At 44.5% G+C, this 18,960-nt stretch overlaps 2 long non-coding RNA genes across 7 annotated transcripts in view; one reads left to right on the top strand and one right to left on the bottom strand.

Moving 5' to 3' along the window:
- The first annotated feature begins 1,222 nt into the window (after window positions 1-1,222).
- Window positions 1,223-13,969, top strand: LOC135305098 (uncharacterized). 2 transcript variants are annotated; one of them, XR_010366389.1, is made up of 3 exons: window positions 1,223-1,345; window positions 11,564-11,707; window positions 13,846-13,969. It is a non-coding gene; the product is annotated as an uncharacterized LOC135305098 (long non-coding RNA). The 2 variants fall into 2 exon arrangements; XR_010366390.1 differs by lacking the exon at window positions 1,223-1,345 and adding an exon at window positions 10,557-10,758.
- LOC135305095 (uncharacterized) overlaps window positions 1,322-18,960 on the bottom strand; it is a 35,759-nt gene continuing 18,120 nt past the window's right edge. For all 5 annotated transcript variants that reach the window (XR_010366374.1, XR_010366373.1, XR_010366375.1 and 2 more), the window contains 10 exons: window positions 16,581-16,705; window positions 15,664-15,772; window positions 14,843-15,021; window positions 13,840-13,953; window positions 11,040-11,147; window positions 10,638-10,803; window positions 8,707-8,845; window positions 6,027-6,198; window positions 4,370-5,636; window positions 1,322-2,991 (listed from right to left, as the gene is read on the bottom strand). This is a non-coding gene — a long non-coding RNA (uncharacterized LOC135305095). The remainder of the gene's footprint in view (window positions 2,992-4,369; window positions 5,637-6,026; window positions 6,199-8,706; window positions 8,846-10,637; window positions 10,804-11,039; window positions 11,148-13,839; window positions 13,954-14,842; window positions 15,022-15,663; window positions 15,773-16,580; window positions 16,706-18,960) is intronic.

The following is an 18,960-nucleotide window of genomic DNA, read 5'->3' as shown; positions in this document are numbered from 1 at the left end:
CACCCCCGCCGGGAGCCGGCCCTCCCACCCACCGCGAGTACGGGGGCTGACACTGGGATTTCTTTTTAATTTAATTTTTGCCAATCACACTATGTTCTGATTTTCCGGCCAATTTTAAGTAGCTGATGTTTTGTTTGGCTGCTGTTTTATTTGCTGTCAAAAAGGATTTGATGCAGAAACCATTTAAGCATGTATACAACCCATGGAGGGATTCATTTGACCTCATTATACTGCAATAAAGAAGAAATCCAGTTTGTTAAATATCACCGAACCGCATGCATTTCACATCAGATCATAAGAGTTATGCTTCAAAAGATTATTCCAGAAAGTGCTTGGGAACACGGAATGGGTTAACTTTACTTGCCAGAAGGTGTTCTGACAAACACAGGAAAAGAGAGAGAGATGCAGCCCCCTTTAAGAGCAGAGCAACTGAAGAAAAAAGAGATTTATGCTTTTAATTAATGGCAATTAAACCATGCCTGTTGGCTTGGCCTATGGCAATTGTTCCCTGCAAAAAGGAGGCCGAGCTGGTGACAAGCATTTGAATCCGCTAAGTTCTGTCAAGGGAGCTGACTCTGCAGGCATCAAAACCAAACTAAATCAATAAAAGAATTAAACTTTTATAAATTGCATTTTGACAAGTATCAGATACCGTTAAGCTTTGATATTATGAATTCCTCGGAGGAGATGCAAACAAGAAGGGCCGCAGTTAGAGATCCAAACAATCAAAGAGGCTTGTTAACATGCGCTGTCAAATGCATCAGTGCTATTAATTACTACAAATTAATGTGACTCTCTCTTCCTCTGGTGATTGGAATAATAATCAGCTGGATTCATGGAATGAGCACAGAGAACATATGCAACCCTGCCAAAAATAATAATTTAAGAAACCAGGAGACATTTGCAATCTTTATGCTTACAGGCTTGATAATTTGCTTGTTGCTAGTGTCCCACTTTACCCCATCCTCCTGATTGCTGGGAACTCTCTCATCTGCATCCCAAACGGACACGCTCTCACTCCCTGGCTGCAGCAGCACTTGCCCTGATGATGAAGTCTTTCTCCTCTTCAGCAGAGCTGTGAAGGCAGAAGGACACAGAGCCAAACATCTCCCCCTGGCCAGCCAGGCAGCACTATGGCCCTTGCTGTGGCCACAGCCCATTCCCTGTGGCTGGGGCTGCCCAGAGACCCCAGAGACCCCTCTGCTACTTCAGCTCCTGCACCCCACAGGAAGTCACACACTGGAAAAGAGAATGGTATATTTGCTACATGTGGAGGAGGCAAGGAGATATAAAACCACAATGTATGTACATCTGTCAGGCTCAGAGCCTATTGCAGTAGCACAAGGTAGGAAAAACAACACTGTATTCTCTTCATCCAGTGCAATACCATTTCCAGTGCTAGCACAGAAATAAGCCAACCCAGGAGGCACGGTAATGCCTTCCCACAAGAAGATTAACCATCCTTGAGCTTTTGGTTTCTTCCCCTGCTCAAGCAACAATGCCCTTGCTACTGCAGTAGTTTTCAGCTCAAACTACCCCTTGCACAGGGCACAGAGCAGAGCTCTGAGCATCACTCCGCTCTTCTGGTTTTACCACTACCACAAGATAGTGACTTGTCATGACCTCTGCACTTAGAAGAACCCCTCTAGCTATGGTAGACTTTAGAGAAGTCCTGTATTTTTCTCTACTCATACAACCAGGAAAAAGAGAGTTGGAGACAGGCTTTTGGGGATGAGAGAGTCTGAGGTTCTCTGGCTTGGTAGTGAGTGATCAGTCCAAACACATTATGCCCTTACTCAGGCCCAACTCTCTGCCTCTCAGAGCAGTGTGTGATAGTCATGGGAAGCAGAGTTCTCAGGCACCCTGGAACCAGGAGGCCAGGTTTGCTGGGGAGAGCCTTGGCTGTAACCCAGCTTGCAGGGAGATCTGAGGCAGCCAGCATAAAGGCACGTCAGAGTGGAGGAAAGCCTGATCCAGGGACACCCTCATCCCACGGCTGCTGGAGGGCTCAAGCACTGTGCTTGAAGCCAGAGCTGAAGGCAGGGCTCGGGAAGAAGAGCAGATGTGCGAGGGAGAGAGGAGAAGCATAAAATTGATCGATGTCATTTTATGTTCCCTTGAACACTGTAAACTACAACATACCCCAACCTTTGCCCAGGGGACCACAGGGATAAGCAGGGTGGCACACTTCTTACAGTCCTGAAAAGGAAATGGGAGCAGAGGAGAAGAACAGGACAGTTGTGCCAGCCCTGTGCAGTGCATGGGAGAGCTTCAAGCCCCTTTGCACTAATGCACCAGGGTCAAAGTCTTCATCCCCATATGCCTCTTTGTACAGACCAATAAATCCATTTCCCTGGACCAGGTGGGTAGAATAGCAGATTTCTCAATCAACTAAGAGCTAACGAAGCCTTATATCTCTTACCACCCAACATGCACTGCTTTCCAAGAAGAGCCGTGTCTCAGCCCCATAGGTGCTGTACAGGTCTCTGTAGCCACACACCACAGAAATGTGACACATCCATCTTGCAGGCAGGAAGCAAGGGCTGAGCAGAGCCCCTGCTTCTCAGCAAAAGCAGGTTCTCTGACAGGTACCCCACTGATGCAGGATAACAGGCACCATGATGGAACTGAAGGACAGTTTCTGAGTACAGTGAGATGAATTAACATGACACCATCTGGCAGCAGTTTTTCATTTGTGACAATATTTAAAACATAATTTGAGCTCAGGCAGTGATAAATAGGTCTCAGATCTCACCTGACTTCAGTAACCTCTTGACCTGGGCATATTGAGTCATTTATCTGAAGCTGTAGATTCCAATATTTTGTTGCTGTATCTAATCTAAATAGACTTCTGGGCACCACCCTTATGGCACCCTGGTAATCCTGGATTGATCCTGTTGAAGCAAGTGGAAGCAATGACATCTATGTCTGTCTTTCATCAAATACACAATGAAAGTTGATCATGTTTAAGCATGTTCTCCCAGCTGGAATCTGTAACAGAAAAAAAGCCATGATGCATTAGTGTTCCCAAACATCTAATGGTGGAGTGGAGAGGGGCATTTTACTATTACTGTTACAATTATTTCCTTTAAAATCTTCGTTTTCATTCTCTCAGTCTGAACATCACTTATGATGGCTTTAGCATGTGTATATATATCTAGGCATGTATGTACACATATAGATACTGGAGTCTCTATACAAATAAATAAACCTTTAGACAGAACAGCATGACAGCAAAAACTTTCAGATGAAAACATGGTGTGAAAATGTAGGATGTCTATTCTCTTTATGTTTTATGGCAAATGCAAAGGAAATTTATTGCTTCAGATATGTGCAATCATTTTTATCTGATTACCTGTAGATGTTCTGTATGGCTCGGTGTAGGAGACAGTACATTCTCTGTCCCCTGCAGACACCCCAGTTTATTATAAGCTTACTTCCATTTTTTCACATATCTTTATGAATTTGAAGGAGCTGCTTAGAATTTGTCACTTATTTTTAACAATATAATTTTCTTTGGAAGGAATATTCCTGCTAAACTTGACATGTGATATTTAATCACATATTGACCACTCAGGATTATTTTAATGCTTCCTGTCAGTTCCAGTACAGCAGGCAGAGTTCAAGCAACACATTTGCCTGGAGTTCAGTATTCATTTAAATCAAATTTGTCAGCTTTCAATTTTTTTAAATGTAATATTTTATTTTTATTAAATGCAAGTTAATAATGCCTTGTCAGGCCAAGGGCATATTTTAATGTGAACTCAGATGTTAAGTGAAATTGGAGTCATAACACCCTGCTAATAGACTCATATAATCATCTTAATGCCAGCATCTCAACCTAACACAAACACGTGCTGGCTTTGTGTTCAGTTGTCTCAGGGAGCCTTTCCAGATGCATAAAACACCCACACAAACACACACATCCTTTAAATGCATGTGCTCCTGGGGTGAGTGCCTATGATGCTTGTGTATATTGCTTAAAGATTTCCACATGCTCTTTTTTCCTCTTCATAAGGCATCGTTCTTGACTGGTGACATAAGAGCCTTGGTTATTAATGCTGTCTCTTCTCAGCTTTGTCTTTAATTTTCCATGATGCTATCTATAGTGACTTGATTTGGGTTTTTCCTGACAATATGTATGCATGCAATCGTACGCATATGAATACAGCTTTTCTGCAGAGGTGCAAACATGCCCACCATACATGTAGCCTTGGGTACATCTGGCTGCACCTACATTTAGACACATGCATGCACACGTACATAAAGCATTTATGCACTGCAAGCATGCAGAGAGTTTGTTCACACAACACACTGTGTGACACGCACCCACACACGACAGGTAAACCTCCGCCGTATTTATCTTTACCTGAGTGGAGAATTATCACTCTTCTTGTTCACAAAGACAAATGTAGCAACGAGCAGCTGTTGCAGGTTAGAAGGTAAGAGATGGATGGAGACTGATCCAGCTTTCTAAACATACTGTAAACCACAGCACTGTAAAGCAGCAGTGTCACAGAGGGTGATAAAGCATTGCCTCTTTACCAAGCACTTCTCAGAAGCAGGACAAACCCAGGTCCCCACACGGCACCTGTGGGCCCCAGAGCCATTCAGCTCCATGCCTTGCTGGGGTGGGCAATGGCACCTTGTCTTTCAGATCATGGGCTCTGGAGGGGCACAGGTCAGCTGTGGCAGAGCCAGCCCTGCCTGCCAGCTGTGGTGGCAGTGGGGCGGGGCAGTGGCACTGCCACCACAGCTCATTGGCACCCTTGTCAGCCCGGGGCAGCAGCAGAGAGGGACACGCTCCTGTCACCAGGGCACCCTGTCCCAGGCCGGGGCTGGAGCCCGTTATCCCACGCCACAGAAGCCCGCACCTGCTTCCCAGGAAAGCCAGGCTCCCACGAGTGCAATTCCAGCTCAGGGTAATCATGGTGAAGGGGGGAGGGAGATGCACTGAGGGTAAGCAATGTTTTCCAGTGACATCTGAGAGGGGAGAATGGTCACCACTATAGGGAGAGAGTGCAAGGCTGTGAGGAGGGTCAGGACCATGGAACCAGAGTTTGTAATTTAGAAGTACCCAAAGGATATTCCAAGACTGATCCAGGCATCCAAGACACTTGTGTCCAAGGCTGATCTCATGAGCTGAAGAGAGCCGTGGAAAGGTTTTAAGAACAAAGGATTTGGTTTCTCCACAGGTTTTTCCATTTTGAACATGTCTTCCCTGCCTCTGAGGAAAGAGGTCCAGTGTCATTTCCCCAGGCAGCTCTAGAGAGCTGTTTTCAGTTTTTATCCTGTCCCTGGTAGAAAGTCTGAGAGAGAAGGAGCCATAACACCCATTCCCTCCCATGAAGAAAGTTTCCCCCCAGGCCCCAGGGAGCCCCCCAGTGCAGAGCAGCACCATTGTCCCTTCACCACTCAATTGAGCAGGACAGCAAAGCAGCCCCTGTTCCAGGGGTGAGAGAGGATCAAGTGAAGCATATTTGAAATGGAGACATTTGTTTTTCCTATGCTCACCTCCACCACACAAACACGTAGCAGCAAGCAGAGGTATTGAGCTTTCCTTCCCAGCTTTCCCTGCTCTGCCAAGGGCAGCAGCACAGATGCCCTGTGCACGTTCACTGGGCTGTCCCACATCTCTGCAGGGACAGGTAGGTTCATACTTCCCACAGCCTTCACTGAAAGCCAGGGGTATAGGCAAGCCCCTCTCCAGCAGGGAGCCCACCTATCTGTGTGTTAAAGATGCAGCTCTGGCACCATTTCCTTAAGTTTTACTTTTAATTGCATCTGTTTTTAAAAATCCCATAGGGCATGCAGAAAACCTGCATGCAATATCCAACTCTCAGCATGAGCCCAGATCCCGTGAGCCTCTGTAGCCCTGGTTTTCCCCAGTTTAGGGGTATTTCAATTGTCATTGTTTCCACCACACTGGGCTAACCTTCCCACCCAGTGCCACCCCCAGCACAGAGGGGAACACACCTCTGTCAGGCCTTAATACCCTTCAGTGGGTTTTCCAACTGATCAGGTACCTTCTGATCTCCAGAGTGGTGTGAGGATCCTTTTTCCAAGCCCCTATCCATCATGGCCAGTGTTTGGGAGTTGCTGTCTGGATTCCCATTGGTGCTGGGGGTGGACCATAGATAGGCCAACAGAGGGGGCAGCTCAGGACCCTCTCAGAGCCAGAAACTGGCATCCTGCATCCTGTAGATGGGAAAGAAAGGGTGCTGAAAATGTGCATCCAGGTACAAAGTTTTTATTCTGTTTCCACTCTTTGATTGGTACCTGAGAACAGCAACGCCTTGGGCAGACTTGGACTGGCTGCAGCCAAATCCGTGCCCGTGAGCTCTAGGGCAGGGCAGGAGGGGCAGTGGGACTCCTGCCCTGCCACTGCTGGTGGGCTGTGCTTAGGCACGTGGGATGATGCTCCAGGAACAGTTTCTCAGGCTTCACTGCTCTCTGAAAGCCAAAAATGAGAGCGCTGTGCAGAGGAAAGAAGAAGCTGCACCTCTTGTCACACAGCTCAGCTGCATCTGCCACCAGGGAGAACACTTCCACCACGCCTTTCCACGGAGAGAGAGAGAGAAGAAACCCCTACAAGACTCTTGTACTTTTCCTGACTGCTTCGCCCCCTGGAGACTTGTCTAAGGAAGGAAGACATTGCAACCATTCCCAGGCCTTGCTTGCACATCCATCCTGCTGTCCTGGAGCAGTGCTTCCCATCACGGAATGCACGCCTCTCCCACCCCACTCTGAGCTCCGTGCAGAGCAGTCAGAGCTAATGCTGTTATACCGTCATAAATCTGCTGTAACAGAACATCAGCCCAAAGAGGTTCACATCCATTTATATGTTCATTCAGACTGTCCAGACACAATAAGTCTGTCATGATCAAAAATGCAATAACGTGGCAATAAGGCATGTATATTAATTATAACTGCAGTTCAAACATGAGCTAGTTTACATAAGAGTAATTAAAATCACAATTGACCTTTTGTGGAAACATACAGTTATGCTTAATTCTAGCCACTAGCATTCAAGACTTTTATTTAAATGGTATTTCTAATTCATAATTATATCATTTTTGAAAACTATTTTTATGGCAAACTGAAAATTACTTGTATCCTATGTCTTTGTTCTTTATACAAACACACTCATATTCTCAGGAAAATGGTCTCATATGCAAGAGCAGATTAAAAGATATATATATATTTATTCTAAAAGTACTTGATTTTTCATTTGTAAAGCAGTTATCTTTACCCCTTATCTAAGAATGAACAAATAACATCCAGTCATGTGAGACTCTTATCTATTTACTTCTCAGTTCTTCTGTACTATTTATTGTTTCTTGCATCAGTCAGAGAAATCCCATTTTTAATGAGGAACATATATTTCATATCACATCACTACCTTCACAATTCCAGCACCCTACAAGGCAGCAGTAGCCTCAGGGGTCAGGGAGAGGCAACCAAAGCAACATCAGGAAAAACTTCTGCAGGAGGAAAATGGGGAATAGTCCCTTCAATTTTAGCTGTCTTTAAAGTCCATGGGTCATTTTGCAAATCTTTCTCCGTGCCAGGATGCCTGGCAAGAAAATGACCTCGATTTTGAGGGAAGGGCTTGGAGGGGTCCGTTGGTGAGCAGGAATGTTTCGCATGAGCAGGGACAGCTGGGGCAAGCCCACCATTTGCAAACGTGCCTGTGGTTATGCTTTCAATAGGTGGCACTTATGAATAATAATATGCATAATCTATCTTGTGCCCAGGCAGGAGAGAAAACATAAGTGGACAAGCCTGAAGGCATGGCCGTCTATTAAAGGTTGCTTGGGAATTCTCTGCAGAGTTAGGGCAAAACTGTGCTGCTAAACATGGCTGGGGGATTTGCATGTTTAAGAAAAGAGGACTAATTGAAAACCTCTCTCTTCTGGATGAGTGATTTACATTTCTTACAGATCAAATTACAGAAGGTGAAATACAGTTTTGCCCTTTTGTTATTTATTTGATTGCAAGCTTTCATTGCTAACTTTTGTTTTTATTAGAGCTTCAATGCACACTTCAGGGAAAAGTCCAAATTCCCAACCCATGATAAACACCTAAAGCATAAACCCTCCAGAAATTCACAATCCTGCTTTGTTCTGTGGCCATTTGTAGACATCTTGAATTAAGCACACATGGCTCAGGATCTTAGTAATTAAGTATAAAAATAATAAGAAAATTGCAAAAACACACACACACTCTTCTACCTATCACTGCAAATATAATCCAGGTCTATTCCCATCAGCAGTGAGGACAGTAAAACATAAGGGAAAGACATATTTGATTTTGAAGTAGCTCAAGAAATAATGAGATAAGCATCTTGGGCTTTTCCCAGAGAAACATCCATTAGGCTGACTTTTGTTTTCCATTTGTTTATGTAATGCCTCAACTGCTTCCTTTTAAAAGAAAGAAAAGAAAATTGTATTATTTAAAAAGAAGAAATAAGCATCTAATTCTGGTGAATACACTTCCTTTGCACTGCTAACACTGTCCCCAGGAACGATGGGAAATTACTTCTGCTCCCAGTGAGGTAACCCAGCCCAGGAAAGGGCCCCCACCAGCTCAGAAACAAGGCTGGCATGGAGCTGAGGAAGGAGCTTCAGAAAACCCAGCATTTTATCTGAGGGCCAGGGAAGAAGAGCAGATGAGGAGGAGCTCTTCCATGAGATGTCAACTTGCCTTCAGCAGGAGAAAGTCTGTAGCTGGGGACACCACTAACACGATGCTCATTAGAGATGTGATGCTGAGAATACTCCCATCAGTATGAGATTTCTGGATGTGTGGCTCAGCTGATGGCTCACTCCAGCAGTGACAGCACCTTGGCAAGCAACAGGGACTAAAGTCACCTCTGGGGCAGGAGACCCACACTCACCACTTATTTATCACACCTCAAACAGCCCAGCTGCAGAAGAGTATCAGAGTGCTGGTATTTTAATTGAAGATGGCTGTACGAGCAGCAGAGAACCTCATCACCTCAGTGTTGATAAGAGGTAGGGGGAAGGAGGGAGGGTGGCAGCAAATCACAGATAGTGGTTTTCTAAGTCCATGTACACAAGAGGGAGAGCACAATGAAAACTGGAGATAACAACACTCAAGTATAAAGCATCAAACATTTCAACTTTAGTACTGCTGCTGAGGCCAAGCAAAAAAAAAAAAAAAAAAAAATCTGTTGGCATGGGGAGGAAACACATCTCTGGATTTTGATAAAGCTATGGGAGGTTATTTGGAGGATGAATTCTCTGGGCCAGTTAAAAGTGGTTGTGCTCTGCTGAAATAAATTCCACCCTGGGATTTAGTAAGCAAGTTCTCTGAAGATGCCGTAGTGGGTGAGATGGCAGCCCAGGGGTTTCCCACACTCTACCTCTGGGTGTTCCAGGAAAGCAAAATTAAGTGCTGAGAAGAGGGGGGAATGCAAGAGGAATCCAATATCAGGCTTTCTGCTGGCATCACTGCTGCTAATCGTCTCCATACATGTGAACTGGGTGTAAAATGTTCCCACATCAGAGCTGTAGTTGTGCCTAGGTGTAAATTACTACACAAGGTTCAAGGCAGCTCTCAGCCATGTCCAAGCTGCCTAATTAGCAGTTGTTAGTGTGGCGGAGCTATAAAGTGCTAATATTCAAATGTTATGACTGTGATGCCTCTTGCCAAAATCCATAAAGTGTTTGGAAGCTGGCTAGTGTTACTGACTAAACTCTCTCTTCCCTCTCAAGCAGAGGATCAAAGGCAGCCATGCTAATTAACCTCTCCTTTTAGAGCATCTATGGTGAAAATGTAACGCCGCACCAGGGCTGCTGCCACAGCAGTGCCTGGCCCTGACAGGAGATGCTGCAGCGCTGCAAGAGCAGAGCTTTTGCTTTTTGCCTCATACAAGGCAGCCCCCTCATTTGGGTATTTCTGTTCTGGGTGGCAAAGACAAAAAACCAAATATTTTTTGTTAGACTGTTATTTTAAAGCTAAGCCCTTTGACTCACACAGTCAACCTCTAAAACAAGGCCTACAGGACTGGAGAAGAGCACTCATATAACATATAGTACTTGACATTGCCTATGGCTAAATATAGAGAACAAGATGTTCTCTGTGGCCATACCAAGCTTCCTTAGTCATATACACTTTAATCTAAGCCCTGCTACAGGGAGAGATCCCTGGCCCCGTTCTCCCTTCCGAGCGGCGGCGGCAGGGCGAGCGCAATGTGCGCCCGCTGAAGCATGGCCAACGCGACACCAAGGCTCAGCTCCACACAGATCAGCCCAGTCAGGCAGGAGCGTGCCCTTGGTGCAGCTAATTTCAGAGTTATTTCCTATGGTTAGCATCAAAGACATTTTCTGCTGCATGCATGCATGAAATTATGGCTCGCTAATTTCATAAATGGCAGAGTGCATATCTGACCCTCTTCTCCCCCAGATCCCCTGAAAATGTGTGTGTTGTACCCAGCCAGCAGGGCCTGTGGTGGAGAGGCATCCCTACCCCAGCCACAGCATCTTCTGGAGGAGAGAGCCACAAGAAAGGAGCTGCTTCAGGACCCTCACTGTGGGCCCATCTCCCCCAGGAAGGTGGTCCCAGGAACCCAGATGGGGCCTGTGAATCCACAGGGATTCAGTCCAACTCACCCACAGGGATGTTGACACTGAAGGTCCTGAGCTTACAGCCATCTGCAGAAGAAGTTGGCACCGTCATCCATGCTTTGCCACTGGAAAAGGGACTTCCCAGAGATGGGGCAGCTTTCCCCAGGTACGACAGCAGCAGATCTAGGCAAAACAGCTCCATTTCTTCTATCTGTGGAACACCAAACTTCTTCAGCCAGCCAAATTCTCAGGAGAGATCCTCATTTTATATCACCTTTACAGCACTTTCAAACCCCCAAGGACTCGTGCTTGAAACACACACAGTGAGTTAACTAACAGACCTGGGTTTGCCAACACAACTTGGTCCAAGTCCACAGACACAAAGAGAAACCCCACTGAACTCTGGGCCTGGCCTCACAGGAAGGTGGGGAGAAGGGCCTGGCTCACCCAGCTCTGTCCTCCTCTGCCCACAGCAGCCAAGAGATCTCTGGTGTCAGGTTCAGCAGGTGAGAGCATGGGATGAGCTGGATGGGGCTGGAAACCTCACATAACTCTCTGAAAAAAAATCCTATTAAAAAGTGAGTTTTCCCAGCAAAAAGAAAAAACACAAATCTCATCAAAAGCAGTAGAGCTTCTCAGCAAGATGGGCACTGGCAGAGCTGGGCTTGGTCACACCACATGGAAGGGAAGTCCCTGTGACTGAAAAGCAAATGGGTATCTGCAGCACAGCAGAAAGTTGCTGCTTTTTCAGTGAAATCAAACCCCAGCTACCCCCTTTCACAAACAGAAACTTCACGGATGCACTACAGGATATTTCATTACTAAATATTTTGAATTTTCAACATGAGAAAAATTACCTAGCACTAGTTGCATTATTTGCTTCATAGGGAAGGGATTAACATTTCCGAGACTCAGAAAAGAGGCATATACCACCAAAGCAAGAAAATATTATTATTTCTTTGTTTTCACAGGTCCTCATGCAGGCAACTGCAGGTCTTGAAGATACTCTGACACAGGCCTGGAGTGTATAGCACTCCTTCATTTGCACTTCAAGCGCTCTGAATCTGGGCAAGGACTCCAGTCTCAGAGGCAGATTCTTCAGCAGTTTACATCATGTAAGTGGGAGGTTATTCCTGATTTATGCTAGCATGGCTGAATGTAGCACCTGTTCCCGTGTATTTATTTATGTTTTCTATAAAAGATTTATCATTTTTTTTAAAGAGACAGAAATTATTGTCTCATTTATACTAGTGAACACTTGAATAGCAAAACTGACTCCAGATAGTTGGAATGTCTTAGGGAGTAGATCTGGCCCAGTGGCTTTATTTCTGGAGCTATGCTTCACCTCCGAATTTTAAAAATGGTATATTCATGCTCTGAGGCAAATCTCAGTTTCCAGCTCAAACATTTTATGCAATATTTTAGTAGGCTGTTTCATACTGCTGTACAGCCTCCAATTTTAAGAATTATCAATAATGCATTCTTCCATGTAACCTCTTTAACACTCACAATAGAATAAAATAAAAACACATCAACAAAAAAATTGTCTGTGCTTGGCAATGCTGTGTGAATGTTAAATTTCCCATTTCACAATGCAGCCATCACTATAAACTCTGAGGGCGGATTAACGCTCTTCTGGTACTTCACTGTATCAGAACACGGATTTGCAGACAACAGCTGCAGCAAATTCCCTTGACTGAGAAGAATTACAAGTATTATCACCTAGATCATTAAACTGGGTTCATAGATTGCAGAATGTCTTCAATCAATTCATCTAAGATAACTTGAAGCCAGCTGGACCCCCTCAGTGAGAACTTGACTTAATTGGCCAATAAGTGGCTGGAAAAGGTGCATGCGATTTGATAAAATTACAGACTGCAGAAGCGATTACAATTTGGAGAACCACAGAGGGTAGCCTCCGGGTCAGCCCTTTTGGAGAGGGCTAAGTTAATGTCCACTATTAAGTGCTGCTGTGAAAAATGTTGGCCCACTTGGTGCTCAGATGTAAAGTGTATCCAGGTCATTCCTCAGCTGATGGAGGGAGAGATGTGCACATTTATCACTGCTCTGGCCTCATTTCTGCCTTGGTAATAGTCGTACACTAACAACTGCTGGCAGTTTCATGGTTTTCTGGGTACCCTTCATTTTATTGGCATAACTAAAATATTATCTGAGCAAAGCAATCCATCTGCTAAAGAAAAACACTTTCCTTCAATTATGTCCCCCGAGTCTTTTCTTAAGAAAGGTTAAAACACCAGGAAGTTGAAAAATATACATTAGTTTGTTTTTATTTTTTCCAATCTACTGCAAATATGCTTGCTTGTTACTGGGTAAATGGTAGGTCTACATATTTACCACCACAAAGTGTTAGAGAATATGCCTAGCTTTAAGAAAAGGGTCAACTCACAATACCAGATTAGCATTAAAGTACAAAGCATTATTTAAAAACAATTTCCTATCTTCCTCTTCCTGCACCCCCACAAAAAATAAAAGGGATAGAAAAGATTGCATAATTATTTCCTCCATGATTTTATATTTAATAATGAAATAGATTAGGTTATTTGCAGAAAAGCAATATTTTTTAAAATGGAGCTACGGAGTGCAAAGAAACCATTGCAGTACCCAATTGTGTTAAACATCATGGAAAAACAGAGCTTGATCCTGCGTGAGCTCAGCAGGCAGGGCTCCCATTGACCTTGGCGAGGGGCTGTGGGTGCCTCCCAGGCATTAACCCTTTTGTTAGCCCCACCCCAAGACAGGGCTTGCAATCACTTCTGCACCGATAGAGTGTGCCTGCTGTGATTCCATGTTGCTGAGGCTGCATATTTTTCATGGATTGGATAATTTTCATGGGTTTTGTTTTGTTATTTTTAAATCCCTACCTTTTACTGAGCTAGCTCCAAGACTCAAATAGCTAATGCAGATATTCAGAAGTAGTTTGGTCTCATTTCAAGAATTTTTTTGCTGATGGCTAAGTTGTTATAACAGTAAATGGTGTAACATACAATCAAAAGCCTAGGGGTTGCATAGTTAGCTAGATGCACACAAAACACAAATTAATGAAGTGTGGAAGGACAAGTTACATCTTACCATTAAACAGGGAAAAATGGGGCTCTGACACTGATTTTAAGCTGCAAATATCAGGTCAGAAAAGAATTCTACTTTTAAAAACAAGTACAAAATGCATACTTCTTTAAAATTCTTTCCTTTCATAAGTCAGAAATGTCAGAATCCAATTTTATCTCACCCATAGGCAGAAATTAAGTTGCCATTTGCTTGCTGGATCTCCTACCATGTGAGAGATGTTTCTTCCCAAGTAACCACTCGGGTCCCATTGCACCAAGCCACAAAGCACAGTCACCTAGGGCACAGGATAACGTAGGTTCAGTGGAGAGCTGGTCTGCTGCTTTGGGAAAAAAAAAACATCTGTGTGAGGGAGCTTTCTTAAGAAAGGGAGTTCAGGTTTAGTCTGTCCCTAACTGTGGGCAGAAAATGCAAACTTTCAAATGCTTCTGGTGAAAGCAATCCATTTTGGTCATGTAAATATAGCCTTTCATTTTGAAACGTAAGGGAGAGACTTAAGACATTTGAAAAAGGGTCAAAACAAAGCAGGATGTCTTTAGATTGTCCAGATGACCATGTGGCAGTTCCTCCACCCCCACCCAAATTTTTGATCCTCCCAGAATTTTGTGGAATAGACTGATTTTAGCATAAAGTTTTTTGAGATTTGTGACCCTATCCTGTCCACTTGGAAGTACCACTTGGTGGGATCAAGCTTCATGGCTGGGATGGCCACAGCTTCTCCTGTTCTCTGGAATCTCCTCCCCACATAGTGAGTTCTCTTTCCCCTGCCCATGCAGATGTGCTCATCCCTTCTACATTCAGGACACTTCTGCTTTCCAAACTCCTGTGTGAAAACATGGTGCCCATCATAGGCACAGAGATGTCATGAATGTTTCAATTCCTGGTCCTGTCTCTCCAGTCAGGTGTTTCAGTTAAATGGGTAGCACTCTGTTCTGATGTCTAGAAAAGATATTCTTCTTTCTTGCTGTTTTAAACAGGAGAGGACAAGGGCTTTAGCTGCACACTCAGTCTGTGCTCTAGCACAGGCAAAGCTCTAACTCTCCCCACTTAGCTCTCCAGTGTTGCCTTGCTTGTTAAGCCCTGATGTGAAAAGCCCTCTACAGGCAAATTTCAGCATTTTAAGCATTGTCCTTGCTTGGCAGAAGATGCTGCCTGCCAAGATTTACCTTTCAATGCAGGATGGAGACCTGGAGGGCTGCTCATTCTCTGCTCCCAGCTCTGTAAGAGTGGCCCTGCACAACCAGGGTCAAACTGAAACTGTTCGACTTCAGTGCCACCGTGCACTCGGTGTGACCTTGAATGCAACGTCTCCATCCACCAGCAAGTGACCAGCCAGGCCTGCCACCTACCATGGGAGGAAAAGGGAAACTAATTGAGTTGTACATGACTTAATCACATTAGCATCCCTAGTGCTGCCATTTCCCACGTCCCCACAAGCTCGTGCCATGTTTGTGGTTTCTGGTGCTCCCGCGCACCCTGGGGCACCAGGTTTCAGACACGCATTGAACTGTCGCTTGCAAATTTAGAAATCTATTTTTAAAGCAAACTAAGCAAACAATGGTTCTCTCTCTGGCTGTCAAAAAGATCATTAAAGGAACAGTTGCTGGCAGGGATTTCAGTGGCAAACAGGCCAGGCTTGGCAGGGCAGGACCTTTGCTCCAGCTCACTGCTTTCACACTGAACTGAAGCGACGGTCCTCGATAGCCCATCGCGCCACTGGCTCTTCATCAGGAGCCACCAACCAGCAGATCAGCATGGGCTGATCCAGCAGTCCCCAGAAAAACTGTCCAAGATTTTTACCTTTGTAGGGAAAAGCCCCCCAGGTCAATTCTACCACTCCAGAAGGAGAGGGTGAAGCCATTGCCCACTGTGACGTTTTGGTACCACCCAGTGACATCCTTGGTCTTCTCTCTGTGTGCAGACTGGACCCCTGCAGCCTCACTGCCACAGCTCTAGCATCATGCTACACACGCATTGGAGGACTCACCATTTTGCCGAGGCATCTCTGGCCCCCAGAACCACTTGACCACCTGAGTATGGCAGTCCCTCTGAACAGCACATCCATGTGATCACAAGCAAAACCTTAAGAGCCGGTGCTAGAAGAGAAATATAAAAACCTTTCAGACTTACTTTTCTTTAACATGAAGATATTTAGGACCATCTCACTTCTCTGCTCCAGACTTTCAATGATTAAGGACTGCAGTGTTGACTGCCTACAGCCATGGCATCACTCTTTTCCCCTCAGGCTAACCCAGAGTTACCCTGCATGCCCCTTTCAGATGCCTCCACAGCGCAGTCTCAGCCTGGAGATGCAGGGAGCCAGGGCAGCAGGACCTCTGCCTGCTCCCACACAGGGGCTGCAGCAGCTGGGTCTGAAGCCAAGCAGAGACCAGGCAGGAGGAGCCTTCCTGGCCCTGCAGTGGGTGGTTAGAGGAGGGAGAAGAGAGGAGCCCACAACTGCCCAGATGTTGCATTCTCTCTAGTGCAGCTGGGTTGCTCCATCTGCCCAGCCCAATGTTTTCCATTGGGCTGCAGCAATCACTGCAGTGCAGGGTCCAGCAGAGGAGAGCCACTGCTGAGATCCCTGTGCTAAACTATAGGACAGGGAGAGGGAACAGACAGATCCTATGGCCAAGCTACTGGCAAGGAAGTATTTCATCTACCCTGCATGTGAGGGCCAGACCCACACACTTTACTGAACCAAACAATGGAAGTATCTGGATCCACTTTGGCATATTCCAAACACATTGCACCCCATCAGCATCTTTGAGAGATCTATTAATTCTCACTAGACACAGAAGTAACTGAGATAACCTTTCCTTCCTTCTGTCTTTCAGCACCAAGGAGGTGGTGTAGAAAGGAAGCTATTTATACATGAAGTAGAAAAGTCTATTTTTTGTTTACTTTGAAAAAGCCCAGTATTGACTTCCATTTATCTTCCAATAAGTCCTTGTCCAATGCAGCTCAGAATATAATCTGTTCCAAGGGCAGGTGCTCCTTAATGAGAGCTGATATTTCCATGGTTTTTACTCCATTCATTAAAAGGGAGAGAGAAGGAGAGAAAAAAAGAAGAGAGTTAGAAAATGGCATGAAAGCATATTATCAGTAAATTGTTTCCACTGTGTTTGTGACTCTTCTTAATGTTTTATGAATATGCTAAAAAATTTGCTCAGGCATTTTTCCTTGGGCACTCTAGTTAATTACTTATTCAGAGAGCTTCTACTCTGTTCCTTGCAAAATGTGTTGTGCATTAATTCTGATTATGTACAAAAACCCACCTGCAAGGAAAAACTCTGAATCAGTAATGCTGATAAAATGAGCAGCTCTCCTGGGGCTTTACTGAGAAACAGGATACTGGACAGAATTAAAATCTTGTAGCTAAGGCTATTCATAATGTCATTAACATAAAGGCAATTAAATGAGTTTTTAACCTACAACCCTTTATTGTTATTAATGAACATTAGAAAAACACAGGAGATAAAATTGGTAATTATCTCTGCACCAAGCTATGCAATAATGTGTTTAAATATAAAAAGAAAACAAATGATTATTGTTAGTATTTTCAGTAGCAGAAGCCCCAAGGAGCAGCTCAGTCACATTTAATCACATGGTACTACACCAAGAGGGTTAATTAAACCAGGGCTTTACCTTCAGCATGCTTGGTTATTCTGTTTAATATGGAATCAACAAACAGAAACACCAGTCTGCAAAATATTCCAGGCAGTGCCTTTGCCATCAGGTGAGCCACCTTTACAAAAACCAAGAGGGCTCTCACTCCTTCCAGGACAAGGAGCTGCAGCCCTCTAATCAAGTTTTTATTGTCACATGCTTTAAAAAAACAATTCCTGAAACAGCTATATAAGTCATGGTTCATAGTCCAAGCTTTACCATTTTGTAAAAAAAGAATTTTCAAAAAAGATTATTCAAAAAAGGTGAACATTTGATGGCAGATGGTAGATATGATTGCAGCACTACAGTGCAGTGAAAGAACCTCCAGTTCCATTTCTTTATGCAAACTATTGTACCCTCTACTTAAGCAGTCATAAATTAGAATATCTTCTAAAGGGAAAATGCACTAAAGCTCAGTGAAATAGCCTGTATCTAGACTTGAACTTAATAATTTGATTAAAGTTTTATGATTTAAATCTCCAGAATAACTTTAGCATCTCTCTTTTATAATACTTCTTCTAATGTATTTACAGTATTTTGGGGGTTCAGAAGTCTATTTTCTGGGCAATATGTAGTTAAACAAATGACAGTTAATAATTCTATCTTCCATGTCAGTAGATAAAGCTTTCCTAAGGAATGTGTCCATCCAGACAGGGCTTGGGAGGGAAGAGCTGAAGGCACTTAAAGACTGCACAGAATCCAGCCCTGCTTTCATGGAGCAGCACGTGTTATTGCTGCAAGACCAGCTGCTGCAAGGACCTGCCCTGTCCAGCATCCCTGTGCCCCCTGCATCCAGGGGGTGGCACCTGAGGAAAACCCTTCCCAGCAGCAGGAGGGAGGACGCAGGAGCGAAGGGGAAACAAAAGAAAGAAAACTCCAAGGGTGGTTGGCCGATGTGCTGGGCACAGGGATAACCGAGTGCACTACACCAGCAAGGGCTGCACACGTGGATGCAAAGGAGGCCTGACAGCTCTACAGCTACTTTGTCCCTAGAAGATATTCCTTCTGGGACTGCTGAAGAGAAGTGAGAAATTTAAAGGATTTAGTCAAGAAGAAAAGTGACCAAGGTGCTCCCTTGCTATTTGGGAAATCTGACTAGTGAGACAGCAGAGGAAGAACTAAGAAAAGAAAAATATCAAAAGGGTGAACAATTAGCAGCACAGCTTACAACAGCAGACACCATTAGATAAACCACCTGCTTCTTTTAACAGACATGCAGCAGGAAAGCAAATAACCTGGCTACTCAGACATCTGAAAGAGCCTGCAAAACCTCCCTTCCACAGGGAGTGATGGCAAAGCTCAGAGCTGGATCTCAAAAGCAAAGATAGGATTTGTTATGCTGGAATAGACTGATAGTGCCTGTTTGAAGATAAATTTCATTACACATACCTTGGGGGAGTTTAAAATGGCTGCAACCACTTGCTGTTTTGGACATCTTCATCCAAGGGAGTCAACCAGTGCAGCAGTGATCCAAAAATGCAGTGACATCCCAAGAAGGAAAGGGGCACTGTGAAGTGTCCCCAAGTTTCTGACATCAGCAACACCCAGGTCAGTACAAGCACTCCTGCTCTGCTCAGATGAAACTCATGAACCTGGGAATAACCTGCTCACTGTG

Source organism: Passer domesticus, chromosome 7 (assembly GCF_036417665.1).
Source record: "Passer domesticus isolate bPasDom1 chromosome 7, bPasDom1.hap1, whole genome shotgun sequence".
Lineage (NCBI taxonomy): Eukaryota > Metazoa > Chordata > Aves > Passeriformes > Passeridae > Passer > Passer domesticus.
This window is presented reverse-complemented; position numbering and strand designations above follow the sequence as displayed.